We start from the raw sequence: 19,301 nt of genomic DNA, 5'->3' as shown, positions 1-19,301 counted from the left end.
TTGGAACTCTATGGGGAACAAGACTTGCTTCCCATAAACAAGTTCATAGGGTGTATGTCTAGTTATGTTCCTAAATGTAGTTCTATAGGCCCATAAGGCTTCAGGAAGCCTTTCTACCCAATCTCTTCTATGTAGATGCACAATCTTAGTGAGGATTCTTTCAATCACTTTATTTGTAGACTCCACTTGACCATTTGCTTGTGTATGATAGGGAGTGAATTTCCTATGCTTGATTTTGTATTCCTCCATAAGCTTCTCCACAATTTTGAATGTGAATTGAAGTCCCTGATCTATCACAATTTCTCTTGGAACACCAAAGCAAGTAAAAGTATCCTTAAAAAAGAAAAATAAATACAGAATTTTCGTTAGCAAAAAGTAATGCTTTGGCTTCTACCCATTTGGTGACATAATCAGTGCAAACCAATATATACTTTTTCTACTTGGATGGAGAATTAATAGGTCTAATAAAGTCTAAAGCCCATTTTTCAAATTGTTCGATAAGTACCTAAGGTTGTAATGGCATTTCATTTGAGGGAGTAAGTTTCCCTACCCTTTGGCAGTTGTCGCACCTTCTAAAATATTCTTTAGCATCTTTGAAGATGGATGGCCAAAAATATCCTAAAGAAAGGATTTTATAGGTTGTCCTCTTATTAGCAATGTGTCCACCACATGGCTCATCATGACATGCTTTGAGAATATCAGGCATCTCATCTTCCTTGACACACCTTCTGGTCATAAGATCTGGCCCTGTTTTATACAATTAGCTAGTGATCCATGAATATCTTGCACTATCTTGAATAATCTTTCTTTTCTCTCTAGGAAATAAATGTGAAGGTAACTTCTTTGTAGCCAAGTAATTAGCAACATCTGCAAACCAAGGAGTTTGAGTAGTTACTGCAAAAAGATATTCATCATGAAGCTTATCTTCAATTGTGAGAATGATTTCAACAAAATCACATAGAGAAGCATTTTTCGATGCATTTCGAACCAACTAGTGTGGTTCATCGTCAGGACAAGTTGAGGAACAATTCTGAGGGATCAATTAAATAGTGCATGCAGGTCCTTCAATGACTATATGAACGAGCAACGGCTAAAAAGACCCTTAATGGCTAGATTAGACCAGAGCCTAGGGGAAAGGGTCAAGGTTTGATAAATTATTCAAATAATATAATAATTTCTAATCATAATTAAAGAGACCATCGTTCAATTTATTACCACAATTATTAACTTCTCAAATAAATATTATTAATTTAATAATAGACTAGGGTAAATTTTATCTTATTTTATTCTATTTTATTTATTTATTTATTTATTAATATATATATATATATATATATATATATATATATATATATATATATATATATATATATATATATATATATATATAGATATTGCAATATTATTCTATTAACATCAAATTTTTATTAAAATATTGTTATCAATAGTAATATTATTGTATTAACTTTTAGTAATATTATTATATTAACTTCAAGCTAATAGTAATATTATTATATTAATTTCAAATTAATATTATTAATAATATTAGCCTAGGGTAAATTTTTCTAATATATGAGTAATATGAATAATATTACAATTGCTACTTTGTAATATTCAACTTATCTTCAACTGGAGAGTCTTCTTTGATATTTTGAATCCTGGACAAGAAATCAGCAACTGTGTTTTGTTTTCCAGGTCTATCTAGCACAATAATATTGAATTCTTGCAAAAACAAAAGCCATCTTGTAACTCTGCCATTATTAATAGGTTTATTCATCAAATATGTAATTACAGAGTGATTTGTATGAACAAAGGTTTCATAGCCTGTTATATAGTGTCTGAACTTGTTAATTGCATGAACAACAACTAAGAATTCTATTTCAGTCACATTATAATTCAAATAAGTGGGAGTCAAATTTTTTACTTGTATAGTAAATGGAAAAATGAATCAAATATTTTTGTCCCAATACAGCTCCCAGAGCTGTATCTAAAGCATCTGTAGAAATATGGAAAGGAAGTTTCCAATTTGGTCCTCTTAAGATATGTGCCTCAGATATTTTTGCCTTCAAGGTTTCAAATGCTTGTTGGCAATTAGGATTCCACTTGAATTCACAATCGTTTGTAAGAAATTTGAAGAGTGGAGATGCTATTTTAGTGAATTTTTTTAAATCTTCTATAATATCCTGTAAATCCTAGAAAAATTCTAACATCCTTTTGGCAATTGGGAATTGACAACTTAGAGATAACGTCAACTTTAGACTTGTCAACTTTAATCCCTTCTCCCGAAATGTGATGTCCTAAAACAATACCTTTTGTAAACATCATAAAGCATTTTTCATGGCTTAGTGAAAGGTTTGTTTCTTTACATCTTTTAAGGAATTTTTCCAAATTCTCCAAATTTTCTTCAAATGTGTTACAGTAGATTGTAAAATCATCCATATATACCTCTATTCCTAGTACTGCTCTTTGGAATGTTGCATGTGCATTACATAATCCAAAAGGAAGCATTCGGTAGGAAAAACTTCCCCATGGACAAGTAAATTTGGTCTTATCTTGATCCTCAGGTGCTACCTGAATTTGATTATAACCACTAAAACCATCCAAGAATGAGAAATACTTTTTACCTACTAATGTATCTAACACTTGATCTATAAAGGGCAAAGGAAAGTGATATTTCAAGGTTTCTTTATTCAATTCTCAGTAATCAATGCACACCCTCCATTTACCATTATTTTTAGACACAATTAACAATGGAGAAACCCATTGGCTATCTGAAAAATTGGGTAAATGAAGTTTATGTTGAGTAATTTTTGGAGCTCTTCTTTCACAATTTCCCTAAGATTTGGATTCATTCTTCTTTGAGGTTGTCTGATTGGTCTACTGTTTTCCTCAATATAGATATGATGGATACAAGTCTTAGGATCAATGCCTTTCATGTCGGTATACTCCCATGCAAATGCAGCATAATGTTTTTGTAATATCTTGGTTAGCTCTTCTTGTTGTAGTTTCTCCAAGTGTTTGTTTATGTTCAATGTACTACCTGGAAAAATTTCAATTGTAGAGATACCAAACTCATCCATAGAATAGAGAGACATCTGCCTAGATGAAAAGTATTCAATATTAGATATTTCTTGAAATTATGCATCATAATATTCTGAAAATGTTTCAAAATTTTCCAATGTGTTCAAAATTTGACTATCTTCACTAATTTCAGATATAGTAAAGAGAGGTTGAATATCATATTCATCACTAATCCATTCCCTGTCATCTATTTCTGTTATTTATTTTGCTGGAGGATACAAAGTAAATTTCTTTGCTGAATTACCATCAGAAATATACATGTCACCAGATCTACAACTAATAAAAGCATCAGCTGTGGCTAGCCAAGGTCTTCCTAATATGAGTGGGTGTCCTCCTAAATTATTCTTGGGAGTTAAAATCATAAAATCAACAGGATATTCCCAAGAATCTAAGGAGACTAAAATATCTTCTAGCACACCATCTGGTTTAATTACTTATCTATCTACAAGTTGCAGTAGGGTAGGTGTGTAAAGAAGGTTAGGAAGTTTAAGCTACTCCATAGTTTGTCTGCTCATAATGTTTATTGTTGCCACTAAGTAAATCAATGTATTTAAATTTCAAGCGCATTTATATGTGTCTTGACAATTGGACTTCCTGGATCCACATATTTCTGCATGGAAAACTTTCCCATCATGATATTTGCTATCTTTCCTACTAGGTGAATTCTTTTTGTTTCTCTCAGTTTTCTTCCTAGTCTTTTGATGCTAAACTCCTTTATTGTCTTGGCTAGAATAGGAATTTCTCTAATGGATTGCAGCAAAGGAATTTTGATGCAAACATTCTTCAATTCATCTAGAAAATCATAATTGGGCAACAAGATCTATTTTTCTACCCCTCTATCAATTTGTAATCTCTCAGGAAAAGGAGGTGTAGAAGTAGATGTTGGTTGCACAATTATAGGAGTTGTGTTTGTTGATTCTTTTTGTTTTAATTTTTCTATGTTTTGGTTTTGGAGGGATGTTCCCTCAAAAAATTTATTGACTTTCAGAGAATCCTCCTCAGAATTGTCTTGTTCTTGAATAAGTATAGAAGGTTTTTCCTTTTCTAATATCCTACTAGATCTAAGTTGAATACCATTAAGATCTAGAGGAGTAATCATGTAAGTTGGAAATTGTTGTCCTTCTACCATATAAGCATTCTGAGGGTTTTTATTATTAGTGTTTGGTAATGGTTGGGCAGGTAGCGGATTTGGTTTTTGTTAAAATGGAAGTAAGAGTTGAGGATTTTGACTTTGTTGTGGAGGTTGTTGTGGAAATGGCAATGAAAGTTGAGAGTTTTGATTTGGAAGTTGTTGTTGATTTTTTCATTGATTTTTATAAGATGGAGGATATTGGAAATATTGGGAAAATCTCCCGTAAGTATTTTGTACCCCTTGTGCCCATGATTGAGATTGATACTAAGATTGAGTTTGAGGCCAAGGTTGTTGCCAAGAATTCCAGTTTAGTGGGGGTTGAAGATACATTGGATTGTTGAATCCTTGATTTTGTGACCCCTGCCAAGGTCTTCTTGCAGCAAAACAAAGAGATTCTATAGGATATGGGATTGTTTCCTCTTAAAATATAGTCTTAAGACCTAGGATTGAAGGACAATCCTTAGTCTCATGACTTTCTGATCAAATCATACAAGTTTCTACAATTTTTGCATCTAAAGGACATTCCCTTGGAGCATGTTTCTTTCTACATTTTGGAAAAAATATGGCTAAAGCATCATCCTCTGTCTTCTGCTTGTTTTGAATTTTAAGGGTGTTTAGTTGCTCACTAAGGCTCCCTAAAATGTCAGTTTTAAACTCATCAAGAATATTGCCAATTTCTGCCCTACTCATAGATTTGATTGCAGATTTATTTTCTCTAATGGGAAAAGGATCTCTCGCCCCTTTCTCGGTTATAGATTTCCCTCTTGAGAGATGAACACATAGTTCTACTATGTCACTCAATGGAATTTGAGAGATATCTCCCTTCCCCATCATATTAAGGATATCTATCCATTCATCTCTAATGGCCTTTAGCAAAATAGCTTTCAAAGTTTCTTAATCTAAATTGTTCATCTTTGCTCTTTTAAAATTATAGTTGAATCTCACAAGAAAATCCTCTAATTTTTCATCTTCCTTTTTCATCATTTTGAATACCTCATCTTTATGATTGGTAGGCATACAATAATCCAAATATCTATCCAAAAATGCCTGTTTCATGTCATTCCAAGTTCTAATGGATTGAGTGACCAACCGCATAAACCATTTCAAAGTAGCCCCTTTTAGTGTTTAAGGGAACAATTTATGTTTTTGAGAGTCTTCTAGATAGTCATAGGTTCTGCACAAGACTTCAAACTCAAAAAAAAATGTTTCAGGATCCTCACTTCTTAGCCCATAAAACTTTGGGAGGACAGATGGTGAAACGTTTTTCATTGTGGTATGTGTTTAATCATCTACTATAGGGAATCCAAATGATTTATTTACTTCCCTATTTCCTCTACCTCCTCCATTATTACCTCTACCTCATCTGTTGTTTCCTCTACTTCTCCCTCTACCCCCTCGTCCAAACAGTGTGAATTCTCCATCTTGTCCTTTTTCTGCCATTATAGTTTCTTCAGAGTCAGTATAGGGCTCAACCTGCAAGGTTATTCCCTCCTCCTCTGGTTCTTCTATTAATGGACTATGAGAGAGAGTTTATACCTTTTCTTCCTCACTATGTATTCCTAATTCTTCAACTACAATAGGCTCCCCTATGGAGGTGAAAAATATCTTCTCTCCTAGGACTGTTTTGGTGGATGATGTAGGAGAATCTTCTGATTGAATTTCTACCCCTTGGATTCCAGGAATCCTATGGCTGGGAGTATGAGTCTAGGATGGAGGTGTCTCTTTTCTAACTCCTGGTGGAGTAGGTGGAGTTGTAGGAATCAAGCTTCTTCCCCTAGCTATAAATCTACCCCTAGAGTCTCGTTCTCTATGCATGTCATTGGTTTTTTTTGTTTTTGTTATGAATGTAAGAGATAAGGCTACCTAGTTAAACTTCCCTGGCAACAAAACTGAAATGTTGGTCAATTTAGTGTCCTAAATTGCTCTACATAAATTATCAATCTCGGTATCGTAAACTTCTGAAGTGTAGTGCACTATATGTGCTAGATGACCCTTCTGACCTCATTGTTTTTGAGTTTTCTATTGTTTTGGGGGTTTGATCATTTAATTCTGAATGTTTTACAATGTATTTAACAAAATCTTAAATCTAGTGCTGCTAATAATATAGAGAAAATGAAATGAGAGCTAAAAGTGCTTTAAGCCAGATTTGAAAGTAAAGTTTTAAAAAAGAAAATGAAAACATAGTTTATCTTCTTGCTATTATGATTGTTTCCAAAACATGAAATAAAATGACTTAAGAGTGAAATTGCAACTATTATCGAAGATTAAATGAGATATGAAAACTGAAAATGAGATTGCATCTATCTAAGATGAACAAAAATGAAATACTAAAAATAACATTACAACTATTGTTGAATTGCCAAATCAAAACTTAATGAACAACTGAAAATGGAATTGCTACTAAATGAAAACAACTATGATTGAAAATGAAATTGCAACTAATCTATCATAAAAACTAGATGAAGTGTTTTGTCACTTTGCTACACAATTTTGGGAGAACAGCCTCCTTGTGATAGCATTTTGAGGGATTCAATACTTCATTGTTCTAAAACTGAAAATGAAATTTAAATGAAAGACTAAGACTGTGTTGAAAATAATACTGAGAGGGGGGGGTGAATCAGTATTATCAAGCCAAATATTCCCTTTCTAAAAATTTAGAAGATATACGCTACTTCAATTAGTCAAACCCGCATATATATGCAATTATGTAGAAGGAAACTCGCGTATACAGTGAAAACTTATAGTTTACTTTATCTTTCAGATGTTGATTATTAATCTATGTATCTGTGTGAAATAAACAATAACCAGACCAATAAAAACAGAACAGAAGATAGTCACACACACATGAACACAAGATATAAGGTGGAAACCCAATGTGGGTGAAAACCACCTGCTGCAATTCGTCTCTATCTTCCTTGAATTAGAAACTACATTTTACAATGTACTGGTGTAGTCCTTTACCAGTACGTAGACTACAACCTGCAGAGAGCTACAACCCTCTCTCATTTTCCAGGTTCTCCTGGAAGGGAGCTACAACCCCCTTAGCTCTTGTACTAGCCAAGATACTAGTACGTAGGTGCTAGCCTACTGAAGGCTACAACCTTCTCTTTCCTCCAGGGACCACGTTTCATTAATTTTCAGACTGGATCCATGAACATCACTCAATCATCAAGATTTTTGTTTCAACCAAACTCCTTTCTACCGAACAAAACTTATTCACAATAAACACTTCTCTGATCGCTATACCCAGAACACAGTAACAGTAACCATATACCAAATTATGAACCTAGAACACTGTAGCAACAACCAGAGGCAGCTAGACCACAATAAAATACATATACACTACTTAAACAACCTGAAACCTTCGTGTATACGCTCCTGTAAGTGGAGAAACCTGCATATACACAGTTTTCCTTTACTGAACCTACGTGTATATGCGACTTCACTTCACTGAACCTACGTAAAGATCTATAAAGGATAATTTACTCTTCCAAACAGTCAAATACAAGTTAACCCAGATTATCAAATTTATAGATCAAGTGTGCGCCTCACAGAACATATCAAAATCATACAGAGATACTATCATTTAAGCTTTAACAATTATGACCCATCAATGGATCTTATCCTTCTTTATGCGCTTAGGTTCATCCTTCATTCAGATCCAGATCTGCACCATAACCCCAATCACAAAAATTTTAGATCTAGCACCGGTTAGATAATCAATTGATTTCAAAGATACTTTGCCAAATGATCTCCTTCCTCTTTTATAGCCTTACGCCTTTCTCAATACCACGGTCCAAAACCATAGTAACTCAATACCATGGGCCCAATACTTTGGGATCAACACTTCTAACGAGATACCATGGTCCAAAACCATAAGTTCAAATACCAAGGACTAACTTCCCTCGACCAAAGGTAAGTTTTCTAACATATACACACTTTTCCTTGCATGAAAGTGCGTGTATACGCATACGCGCCCTTGAAACGTCCAACCCGCGTGTATACACGACTTTGTCTAGATGAACCTGCGCATATGACTTTATCTTCATTATGAAAGCCTAAACTGAGATTTGTCACTAGATAGAGTTGCCATCAAGGACAACACCTGTGCCATAGCTCCAAACCTGTACCAGAATGCCAACAATCTCCCCCTTTGGACTTGATGGCAACCCAAGATCTTCAAAGTCATTCTCCCCCTTTGTCATCAAGGGCAAGAGGTTGTGCTCCCCCTGAGTGCATGCTGAAATCGCTGCCCTGCTGTGCTGACCATGCTCCCTCTGACTGAATACAAGATCTGCAAAATATGTTCTTCAAAAAGAACCAAGACTTATACATCATAAAAGAACTTCCTATCACCAAAAGACTCAATACATACATCCATCACCCAACCAAGTGGGGATCATCCACCTAACCAAGTGGGGATACATCAAAAATTTACATATGACAATCAAATACATTACATCTTCATCCCAGGCATAGTGGGGAAACCAATATGGGTCGTTACATGACCTTGACACCATAAAAGAGATACATGACATAGAGACGAAATATCTGGAGCAATACTTATGAAAGACACAAATAACTAATAGCAGCAGCATCTATCAATCAGCAATCATGATTTCCTTCTTTTTTTCCTCTGCATCCGTTCCTCCTGAAGCGAACCACAGCTCTGAACTAGAACCAAAAGCTTCTAAGATAAAGTCAACAATGCATCATTTGAAGATTATCTACTCCCCCTAAACCTATGCCAGATGGACTCTGTCAGACCCATATCAGATTATCTGCAACCAGAGCCTGTCCCTACTGATATCCATCAAGCCTCCATATACGCAACTATCTCTGCACCAACATGTGTATGTACGCGGATCCTCCTCTGGCAACACGCGTACACCCATTTTTCTTTGAAATAGACAAGATTTAACAACAAGATGATGCATCAAATACCCCCAGCTTCTATCTGAGGTATTCAAATGTCTCCCTGGGCAATGGTTTGGTGAGAATATCAACAACTTGTTCCTTGGAAGGAACATACTCCAATTTGATCTTTTGTTCTGACACTTGTTCCCGGAGAAAGTGGTACTTGATCGGTATGTGCTTGGTCTTTGAATGCATGACTGGGTTCTTTGAAATGATGATTGCACTTGTATTATCACATAAGATGGAGATAGGTGGATTAAAAGTGATTTGAAAGTCCTGCAAGGTTTGCATCATCCAAAGAAGTTGAGTGCAACAAGTTGCAGCTACCACATATTCCGCTTCAGCTGTAGATAAATCAATCGAACTCTGTTTCTTGCTGAACCAAGAAACTAATCTGGAACCCATAAAAAATGCTCCACCACTTCTGCTCTTTCTGTCATCCACACTTCCAGCCCAATCTACATCAGTATAAGCATGTAGAGTGATATCTGTATCTCTAGGATACCATAAGCCATAGTTTTGAGTTCATTGAAGATACTTGAAAATTCTCTTTACTGCCTGAAGATGGGTTTCTTTAGGATTTGCCTGAAATCTTCCAACTATTCCCACTGCGTGCATGATGTCTGGTCGAGTACCTGTCAAATAAAGAAGAATTCCAATCATGGATCTGTAGGTTGGTTGATGCACTGCTCCAGATTCATCATTTGCACTGAGGCTGCATCCTGTAACAATAGGGGTACACACTAGTTTTGAATCTTCCATGCCATATTTCTTCAAGATCTGCTTGATATACTTAGTTTGAGACAAAAAGATATCGCCTTCATTTTGTTGAATTTTCAATCCAAGAAAGTATGTCAGTTCTCCAAGCAAGGACATTTCGAATTCTTTCTGCATCACCAACGTAAAGCTTTGACTCATAGCTTCTTCATTGCTGCCAAAGATAATATCATCTACATACACAACAAGTATTAGCAATTTGTCATTTTCAATTTTTATATAAAGATTGCTATCTACTGATCCTTTTGAGAATCCTTGTTGATGAAGATATTTTTCCAAACGATAGTACCAAGCCCTTGGAGCCTGTTTAAGACCATAGAGAGCCTTTTTTAGTCTGCATACAACATTTGGATCATTCCCAAGAATAAAACCATCTGGTTGCTCAATGTACACTTATTCTTCTAAGTATCCATTCAGAAAGGCTGATTTCAAGTCCATTTGAAATACTTTAAACTTCTGAAAGCTTGAGAGAGCAAGGAACGTTCAAATGGCCTCAAATCTAGCAACGGGTGCAAAAGTTTCTTCTTGTTTGTATACCTACCTCTTTCTGCCCCAAAATTTGAGATTCTGGATGATTCTTCTGAACATACCTGGATGGAGTCTTCTCTTCTATCCTTATCTATTCCTCTGGTGCCTCTTGAGGTTCTTCTTCATCATCAGTCTGATTTGGAGGGTAGTCTTCATCCTCTTCGATATTTTCATAATTTACCTACCTAGGAATGTATCCTTTTTCATCAACCACTACATCGATGTTGTCAACAATTCTTCCAAGTCTTTTATTGTAACACTTGTATGCTTTGTTGTGGGGAGAATAACCAAGGAGAATTCTTTCATCTGCTCTAGGTTCAAGTTTGCCAAGCTGTTCATCATTATTCTTAATATAGCATTTGCTTCCAAAAATTTTGAAATGCTTTACCGAAGGAGTCTCACCATACCAGAGCTCATGAGGAGTTTGAGTGTTGTTCACTTGGAAATTTGTTTTGTTGAGAATAACAACAGCAGCAAATGCAGCTTCACCCTAGAAGGTTGTGGGAGTTCCAGACTCATCAAGCATAGCACGAGCCATTTGTTGAACCGTTCTGTTCATTCTTTCCACCACTCCATTTTGCTGAGGAGTCCTAGCTGTAGAGAATTCCCTTCTTATTCCATGTTCTTCACAGAAATCGAAAAATTCATTTGAGGTAAACTACCCACCTCTATCAGACCTGAGGCACTTAATTTTGTGATCCGATTCGTTTTTAGCCAAGGCTTTGAAAGCTTTGAATTTTTTGAATGCTTCGTATTTGTGCTTCATAAGTCCTAACCAAACCATCCTGGAGAAGTCATCAATGAATAATATAAAGTATTCTTCTCCTCGAGGTGACCTTGTCCTAAATGGACCACATACATCTGTATGGACTAGCTCAAGAGGCCGGCTAGTTGATCCTTCCTTCCCAGGGAAGTTAGTTCTGGTTTTCTTACCAAACTGACATGATTTGCATATTGTGTTGTCTGGAATTTTGATATCTAGAAGACCACGAACTGCCTGGTATTTGCATGCTTTCCTTATTTGTGAAAAGCTTAGATGCCCCAACCTCCGGTGCCATAACCAGTGTTCATCATCCTTGCTCAAATAGCATTTTTGTTGTCCTTCTTCAAATATGTATAAACTATTTGGAGTTCTTCTGCCTTTGATCACTTTTTTTCCTATATCAAGATCATGAACACTACATCTGTTTGATTGAAATATTACCTCGATTCCTTGATCACATATCTGACTGACACTCAGAAGATTATGCTTCAAGCCATCAACATAAAAACATTTCGAGCTTTGACCTTTTCCTTCAATTGAGCAGTGCCTCTTCCTTTTATGACTACAGGGGTATCATTTCCAAAATAAACTTTCTTTCCCTTTTCTAAAAAACTATATGATTCAAGTTGTTCTTTATCACCTGTCATATGCTTCGAACATCCATTGTCGATGTACCATTGATTTTCCTGTCCTTCTGCATAAAAAGCTATCCCACATCCTTCTAGTTGTGGTTCCTTTATTCTCCATGTTCTAGTGCTTGAGGCTTGTTCCTTTGTCTACTGAAACCTGCTCCTACATTCAGAATCTTCATGACCGAAGTTATTACAAATAGAACATTCAATTTCATTTTCAAGGGCCGAAAAGTTGTTATAGGTCCTTTTCGTAATCCAAGTCATACTTCTTTGTTTTGGAGCTTCTCTAGTCATGCTTGTCTTATAGGCAACATTGAGCTGCTTTGTGACCAAAGTTATGGCAAGAGAAACATTGGCCATTGAAGAAAATTCTGCGATTATCAATTGTACCAGCCAAATGATTGTAGCTTCTATTGTCATCCATTCTTGAGGCAAATTGAGAAGATATTACCTGTGACTGTTTGTAGCTTTTGTTCACCCTTAAGGTGGATTACCCCTGATTTACCTGGTAGTCTTTGTTTATTCTTGATGGAATTTGTCCCTGTTTTTCCTGGTGATCTCCATTGGGATTTTGCTCATGCCTCCTTGCTGCATCAAGATAACTCTTTGACGTGGATGCTTGAGATGCTTCTCCATTATACCCCAAACCTGTCTTGATTAGTGGAGAGTGTTGTAAATTGATGATCTCATCCAGAGTTTCAGATCCTTTAACAAATTTAAGATTAAGAGCCTTTTTTTTTTCAATTTCTTTTCTAAGCCCAACAATTTCACATTCTAATTTCTCAAGAAATTGTTCCTTTTCTTGAAGTTGGAATTGCAGAGTATCAATGATCATATTCTTTTCTTCTAAACATATTTTGAGTCTAGAAATTTCTTCATGAAAACCATCTGCATCTATAGCATCCATGTAATCATCATCTTCAAGAGCCATTAAAAGTTTATAGTTATTACCTTGTTCATCTTCATCACTATTTGAAAGACCATCACTATCTTCATGAGTGTAGTAACTTTTCTTAGTTGCATTTTGTTTCTTGTTCCATCTAATAGGTTCCTTCCCTTTATCCTTATGAGGACATTTGGTAGCATAGTGACCGACTCTCCCACAAGCAAAGCATTTGAAGGGTAACTTACCTTTGAATCTTCCAGTACCCTGTTGAAGGTTCTTGACAAAATTTGATTCTTCTTCCTCTTCTGATGCATGTCCTAACTCATAGTAGTCTCCTTTACCTGAAGCCTTGAAAGCTACTTCTCTCCTGTCTAATGGTCCTCCTTTCCTCATTTCATAAGCACTTAGAATCCTGTGTAGCTGTGACATGGTAAGGTTTCGAAGATTCTCCTTTTCTTCTATTGCAAAAACTTTAGATTCAAATCTAGGGGACAAAGATCTTAGAACTTTTTCAACCACAACAACCTCTTTTATTTCTTCACCCAAGTTTTTTATACAATTAACAATATCATCTACACGAAGGAAATAGTTAGCCACACTTTCATCATTGTGCATTCTGAGATTTTCATACTGAATCCTGAGGGTTTGAAGTTTTGCTCGTTTTACCTGTTCATCTCCTTCATAGCTCAAAACAATCTTGTCCCATATTTATTTTGCAGATTTATACTACATAACCTTGACGAATTCTGATTGAGATAGGTATCCTAATAGGGTATTGACTGCCTTTGCATTTGTTTCATACTTCTTCTTCTCGACCGGATCTGTAGGAGTTGCTGCAGGAAAAGTGTACCCTGTATCTATAATATCCCAGACTTCTATACCAAGTGATTGAAGATAGGCAGTAACTCTTACCTTCCAATATATGAAGTTTGTCCCATCAAAAATCGGTGGCCTGATAGATGCTTCTCTCTCGCAGTTGCTCATGATGATGGATCTTCCTCCAAGCGATCAAGCTTCTTCAGAAGGACCTGCTCTGATTCCAATTGTTGAAAATAATACTAAGAGGGGAGGGGGTGAATCAGTATTATCAAGCCAAATATTCCCTTTCTAAAAATTCAGAAGATATACGCTACTTCAGTTAGTCAAACCCGCGTATATACGCAATTATGTAGAAGGAAACCCGCGTATACAGTGCAAACCTATAATTTACTTCATCTTTCATATGTTGATTATTAATCTATGTATCTGTGTGAAATAAACAGTAACCAAACCAGTAAAAACAAAACAGAAGAAAGTCACACACACATGAACACAACATATAAGGTGGAAACCCAATGTTGGTGAAAACCACCTGCTGCAATTCGTCTCTATCTTCCTTGAATTAGAAACTTCTTTTTACAATGTACTGGTGGAGTCCTTTACCAGTACGCAGGCTACAACCTGCAGAGAGCTACAACCCTCTCTCATTTTCCAGGTTCTCCTGGAAGGGAGCTACAACCCCCTTAGCTCTTGTACTAGCCAAGATACTAGTACGTAGGTGCTGGCCTATTGAAGGCTACAACCGTCTCTTTCCTCCAGGGACCACGTTTCATTAATTTTCAGACTGGATCCATGAACATCAATCAATCATCAAGATTTCTGTTTCAACCAAACTCCTTTCCACCGAACAAAACTGATTCACAATAAACACTTCTCTGATAGCTATACCCAGAACACAGTAACAGTAACCATATACCAGATTCTGAACCCAGAACACTGTAGCAACAACCAGAGGCAGCTAGATCACAATAAAATACATATACGCTACTTAAACAACCTGAAACCTGCCTCCTGTAAGTGGAGAAACTTGCGTATACGCAGTTTTCCTTTACTGAACCTGTGTGTATACGTGGCTTCACTTCACTGAACCTGCATACAGATCTATAAATGATAATTTACTCTTTCAAACAGTCAAATACAAGTTAACCCAGATTATCAGATTTATAGATCAGGCGTGCACCTCACAGAACAGATCAAAATAATATAGAGATACTATCATTCAAGCTTTAAAGATTATGACCCATCAATAGATCTTATCCTCCTTTATGCACTTAGGTTCATCCTTCATTCAGATCCAGATCTGCACCATAACCCCAATCACAAAAGTTCTAGATCTAGCACCGGTTAGATAATCAATTGATTTCAAAGATACTTTGCCAAATGATCTCCTTCCTCTTTTATAGCCTTAGGCCTTTCTCAATACCACGGTCCAAAACCATAGTAACTCAATACCACAGGCCCAATACTTTGGGATCAACACTTCTAACGAGATACCATGGTCCAAAACCATAGGTTCAAATACCAAGGACTAACTGCCCTGGACCAAAGGTAAGTTTTCCAACATATATGCACTTTTCCTTGCATGAAAGTGCGTGTATATGCATACGCGCCTTTGAAACGTCCAACCCGCGTGTATATGCGACTTTGTGTAGATGAACCTGCGTATATGACTTTATCTTCATTCTGAAAGCCTGAACTGAGATCTGTCACCAGATAGAGTTGCCATCAAGGACAACACCTGTGCCATAGCTCCAAACCTGTACCAGAATGCCAACAGACTAAAGGTAAAATTGCAATTAATCTACTATAACAGCTAAATGCAATTCTTTATCACTCTTCTACACAATTTTGTGAGAACTACCTCCTTGTGATAGCATTTTGAGGGATTCCATACTTCATTGTTCTAAGAAAAAGTAAACATAAAAATGCAGAGAAAGACTCATTCATAACTGAAATACTTCACCACTTAGTTTTAAGATGAACCATCAACTGAAAGGGCTTTCAGAAATATTCACTTACAACATGAGTTATTAAACTAACATCAAAATGGCAATCAAAAATCTAAAGACTAATGAAAAGAATATGAAAGAAACTAGACTAATGATCAGCAAATCTAAATTACTCTATGCTATTGACATCAACTTCAAGCTACTGATAAGAAACTAAAAAGTAGTGAAACAAAAGAGCTATTCTGTGAACACAAGATACATTATGAACAGAGTTGGAAAATGGTTATAAACATCATGGAAAAACACACTGAATTTACAATTAACTATGAAAGACAAAACATAAATAAAATGTAACCTTGACCAACGCAAGAGCCCTCTGCAAAGGTCTCAGATTATGAGCACTTAATCAACACTCCAAAAACACTTCAGGTACCCATGAAACAAAGTCTTTATATTAAAACAGAGAATAAGTTCTTCAAACTACAAAGCTGAAATCTGAACTTAATATATAAGAAAAAACTTAACTTGTTCTGCATTCTTCACACAGGTATATATAGCGAAATTATACAATTGTTTTAAAGAGAGAATTAAGCTACAACAAAACACGTAGATAGAAAGGTATGCAGAATTCTTGTCCTTGGTTGCTTGGAAACATAAATCTTATGGTAATGGCTGTTGGATTCTGTTTGCGCAGGTGGCAGATGAAGTTCGTGGACTCATGAAACTGCTTCGGATCCCATCGCTGAGAAATGTGTGCAAAACAAAGTTCTATTTGCCATAGGTTTCTATGTTTGACTTCCCTTTGACCAGAGTCTTCCTCATCAATCTAGGCTAGATGAATAGGATACAATCCATGCCCTGATGTTTTCAAAGCTACCAATGTAGTCATTTTCCCCTCTTGACACGTGGAACCTGCAAAAGTGTGAAAGTAACTGCGGAATAATCGATTAGCTGCAGAATGTGGATGCATTTCATAGCTAAAAGACAAAACCTTATTCAAATAACAAACATAAAAGTATAACCTGTAAATCACTGAAATATACTCCTTCAGGCAATGTATAATTGTTTTTTATGATAATGATGCATTTTTCATAGAAAAACAGAGAAGGAAGGATGAAAAAAGTAGGTAAGGGAAAGGCAGTTTTGAAACTCACTAGAAAGTATAAGTGATCTGAATGATGACGTTACCAAATATGTAAGTGAAGGACTGGGAAATTTATGGTGATGATGGGAATGATAGATCTGGAAGACAACATGAAGATGTTGTTGGAGAGGGACATATCATTGTGGAGGGATGGATTTAGTTTCTAAAAGGGTCTCAACTCAATCTACCCAGTTCGATGGGTTGTTTATCTCAAATACAGTGAGATTGGTTAAATTTAGCTAAATAGGTTCACGAGGGTAGGAGACGGAGGCAAAATAGGGATGGGAAGCTTAACAATCCTCCACAAGGAAAATATATGCTTGCATGTAAAGGTAAAGGGAATGCTAGGGGGCTAATTTTATGGAAAGCAAGGGTGAATTATGCCTCTTTGAATGCACATCATGAGACCGTGTTTAAGATTCATCATTCTGAACCTGCGAGAAGACTAAAGTGTAAGCACAAGAGAGAAGTCAAACATATTGTGGGTTGAGAAGAGGGCAAAGAAGTCCCTTTCTGGTTATTCCTCTTTTATATTGGAGACACAATATTTAAGAGTGTTTATAAGGTATATAGTAAAGATGAGATGGATTGTCAAGCATATGCTGGCAGGGGTGTTGTTGGACTCCCACGGTGGAAAAAATGATCTAATGGATCAAATGAATGCCTGCTTCCAAAGAAAATTTCAATGTTGAGGAGCAACTTAGGAGGGGTAGCTAATGTTTCCCTAAGCTAGATCAAGTTCTTGCAATGGATTAAAGATCAACTTCTGCTACAAAGTCTCATGAGGAATATGATTATGTAATAAATGCACATGAAAAATTGGAAGTCAAAGTCTAGGACTCATTAGAAAGAAGCAGTTCAAACAATCACCAATAAGTTTTGAATGGGATCTAAAATTTGACTTTCTCAAAATTGAATGAAGTTGGAACCACTCTAAAACAACCCTAAACAATTAATTTTTGTTAGCCTCTCTCACAAAACAATAATAAATCCAAAAATAAATAAATAAATTAAATATTCCAAGTTAAGAACTTGTGCCTAACTCTCAGGTTGTTCCTCTAAGATAGGATTTAGTTTAGTTAACTCCTATATTGGTGTGCGTCTGGTGAGAAATTATCTCAACCAAAAGTGTCTAAGATAGCACGCGCTATCTTGAGAACACTGTCTCTCATCTATTTATTTGTAACACTATATTCAATTATTTTTAATGAAAATGAAATGAGAGAGAATACCTGAGGAAGCATTAGGCTTCAGCCTTTTCCGCCATTATTCAGTGTCTGGTTTTTGATGTGTGCTTTATATATTTGTCTGAGTTAATTTCTTTTTCAATAATGTTGATATTCAAAATTTATGTAAAAGTTGACATTATCGTTATCTTTCCTTTTCAAAAAGGAAAGATAAGGAGAATGTCAACTTTTACTTTAACTTTAAAACTTAAATATTACCATTAATTACTAGGCTTAGGTTTCGTAGGGCCCTGGGGTTAAGATATTTTTTTTCCTTTTAAGTATTTTTTTATTAATTGGTGGTCATTAGATATGTTGTGTTACATTCTTCAGAATTGGTCAGTTTAGTAGAGAACTAGTCACTTTGATGTTTTAAGGTTCGTTCAATACAAGACTAGCCTTAGCCAATCTGAACCACCAAAATAGCCTATTACAACTCTAAAACCATTAGGACCAACCAATTCCACTAGTTCTAGGCTAGTTCCAATAAGAGTCTGCCCTTCTCATCTTCCTCTCAAGTCGTTTTGTTGGATCCTTTCAGGAATGGTGATTTGGAGAGTGCCATAAATTGTTGGATTGTTGTGAGCACCTAATATCATATGTAGTTAAGCCTTGACAAACATAAATTTACAAGGAACTAGTACAAACATCCCAAAACATATTTAGTGAGGACGTGCATGTAAGGAACTATTACAGACCTCCTAAGATACTTAGTGAGGACGTGCATGACCAAAAAGCATCAGAAACGATAATCCACCCTCAAAAACCCTGCCCAAAACATTGAAGTGTGGTGCAAAAAAAATTGTTGGTAGGCTATTAATGCTACCAAAAATCATTCCCTCTCTAATTTCACAAGAATCTCCTACTCAAGCTACCTCCTCCACTATGGTTATAGTAAGTTCTTGCATCTGTGTGAGCTACAAGAAATGAAAACTGCCTTGGAATCTGCACCAATCTTAGGAAACTCGAATTTTCTGCATGCCCCAACTATTTTGCATTGATTGATCAGTTAACTAGATGATCATTGAGTTTGACCGAAGTCCTACTACTTAAATGACCTTCCACTAGTTCCTGCAAAAGATAGAATTAGTTTAAATGACAACAACCTGAGATAATTGACCTATATTGCTACAAATTAGTAATCACATATGCAGAACTAAACTCTAACTCCTCCAACTCGAATTTATTAAGTAAACTGGGTGACACAAGCCATGTCACACAAGTTAGAATCATCCAAGTTGTCTATTGATGTGGAAATTTGATTTTTTCCAATTTAATCCAAGAAAAATCAAATTGATAATTTCTTGCTGCATTTTTCAACACATAGTTCATTGGAATGTATTACTTTCACTATGAGCTTGGCATAGTTCACATGTTAAGTTCATAAGGTTTTTGGTTGATGTGGTTCTACGTGTTGTGTATATAAAGAATAGGTGTCCATCTCTTG

Source organism: Pinus tabuliformis, chromosome 8 (genome assembly GCF_031772625.1).
Source record: "Pinus tabuliformis cultivar Carrire ecotype Pingquan chromosome 8, CPIR1, whole genome shotgun sequence".
In the NCBI taxonomy this organism is placed as follows: domain Eukaryota; kingdom Viridiplantae; phylum Streptophyta; class Pinopsida; order Pinales; family Pinaceae; genus Pinus; species Pinus tabuliformis.
The sequence above is the reverse complement of the archived record's forward strand: the minus strand, read 5'-3'. Positions refer to the sequence as shown.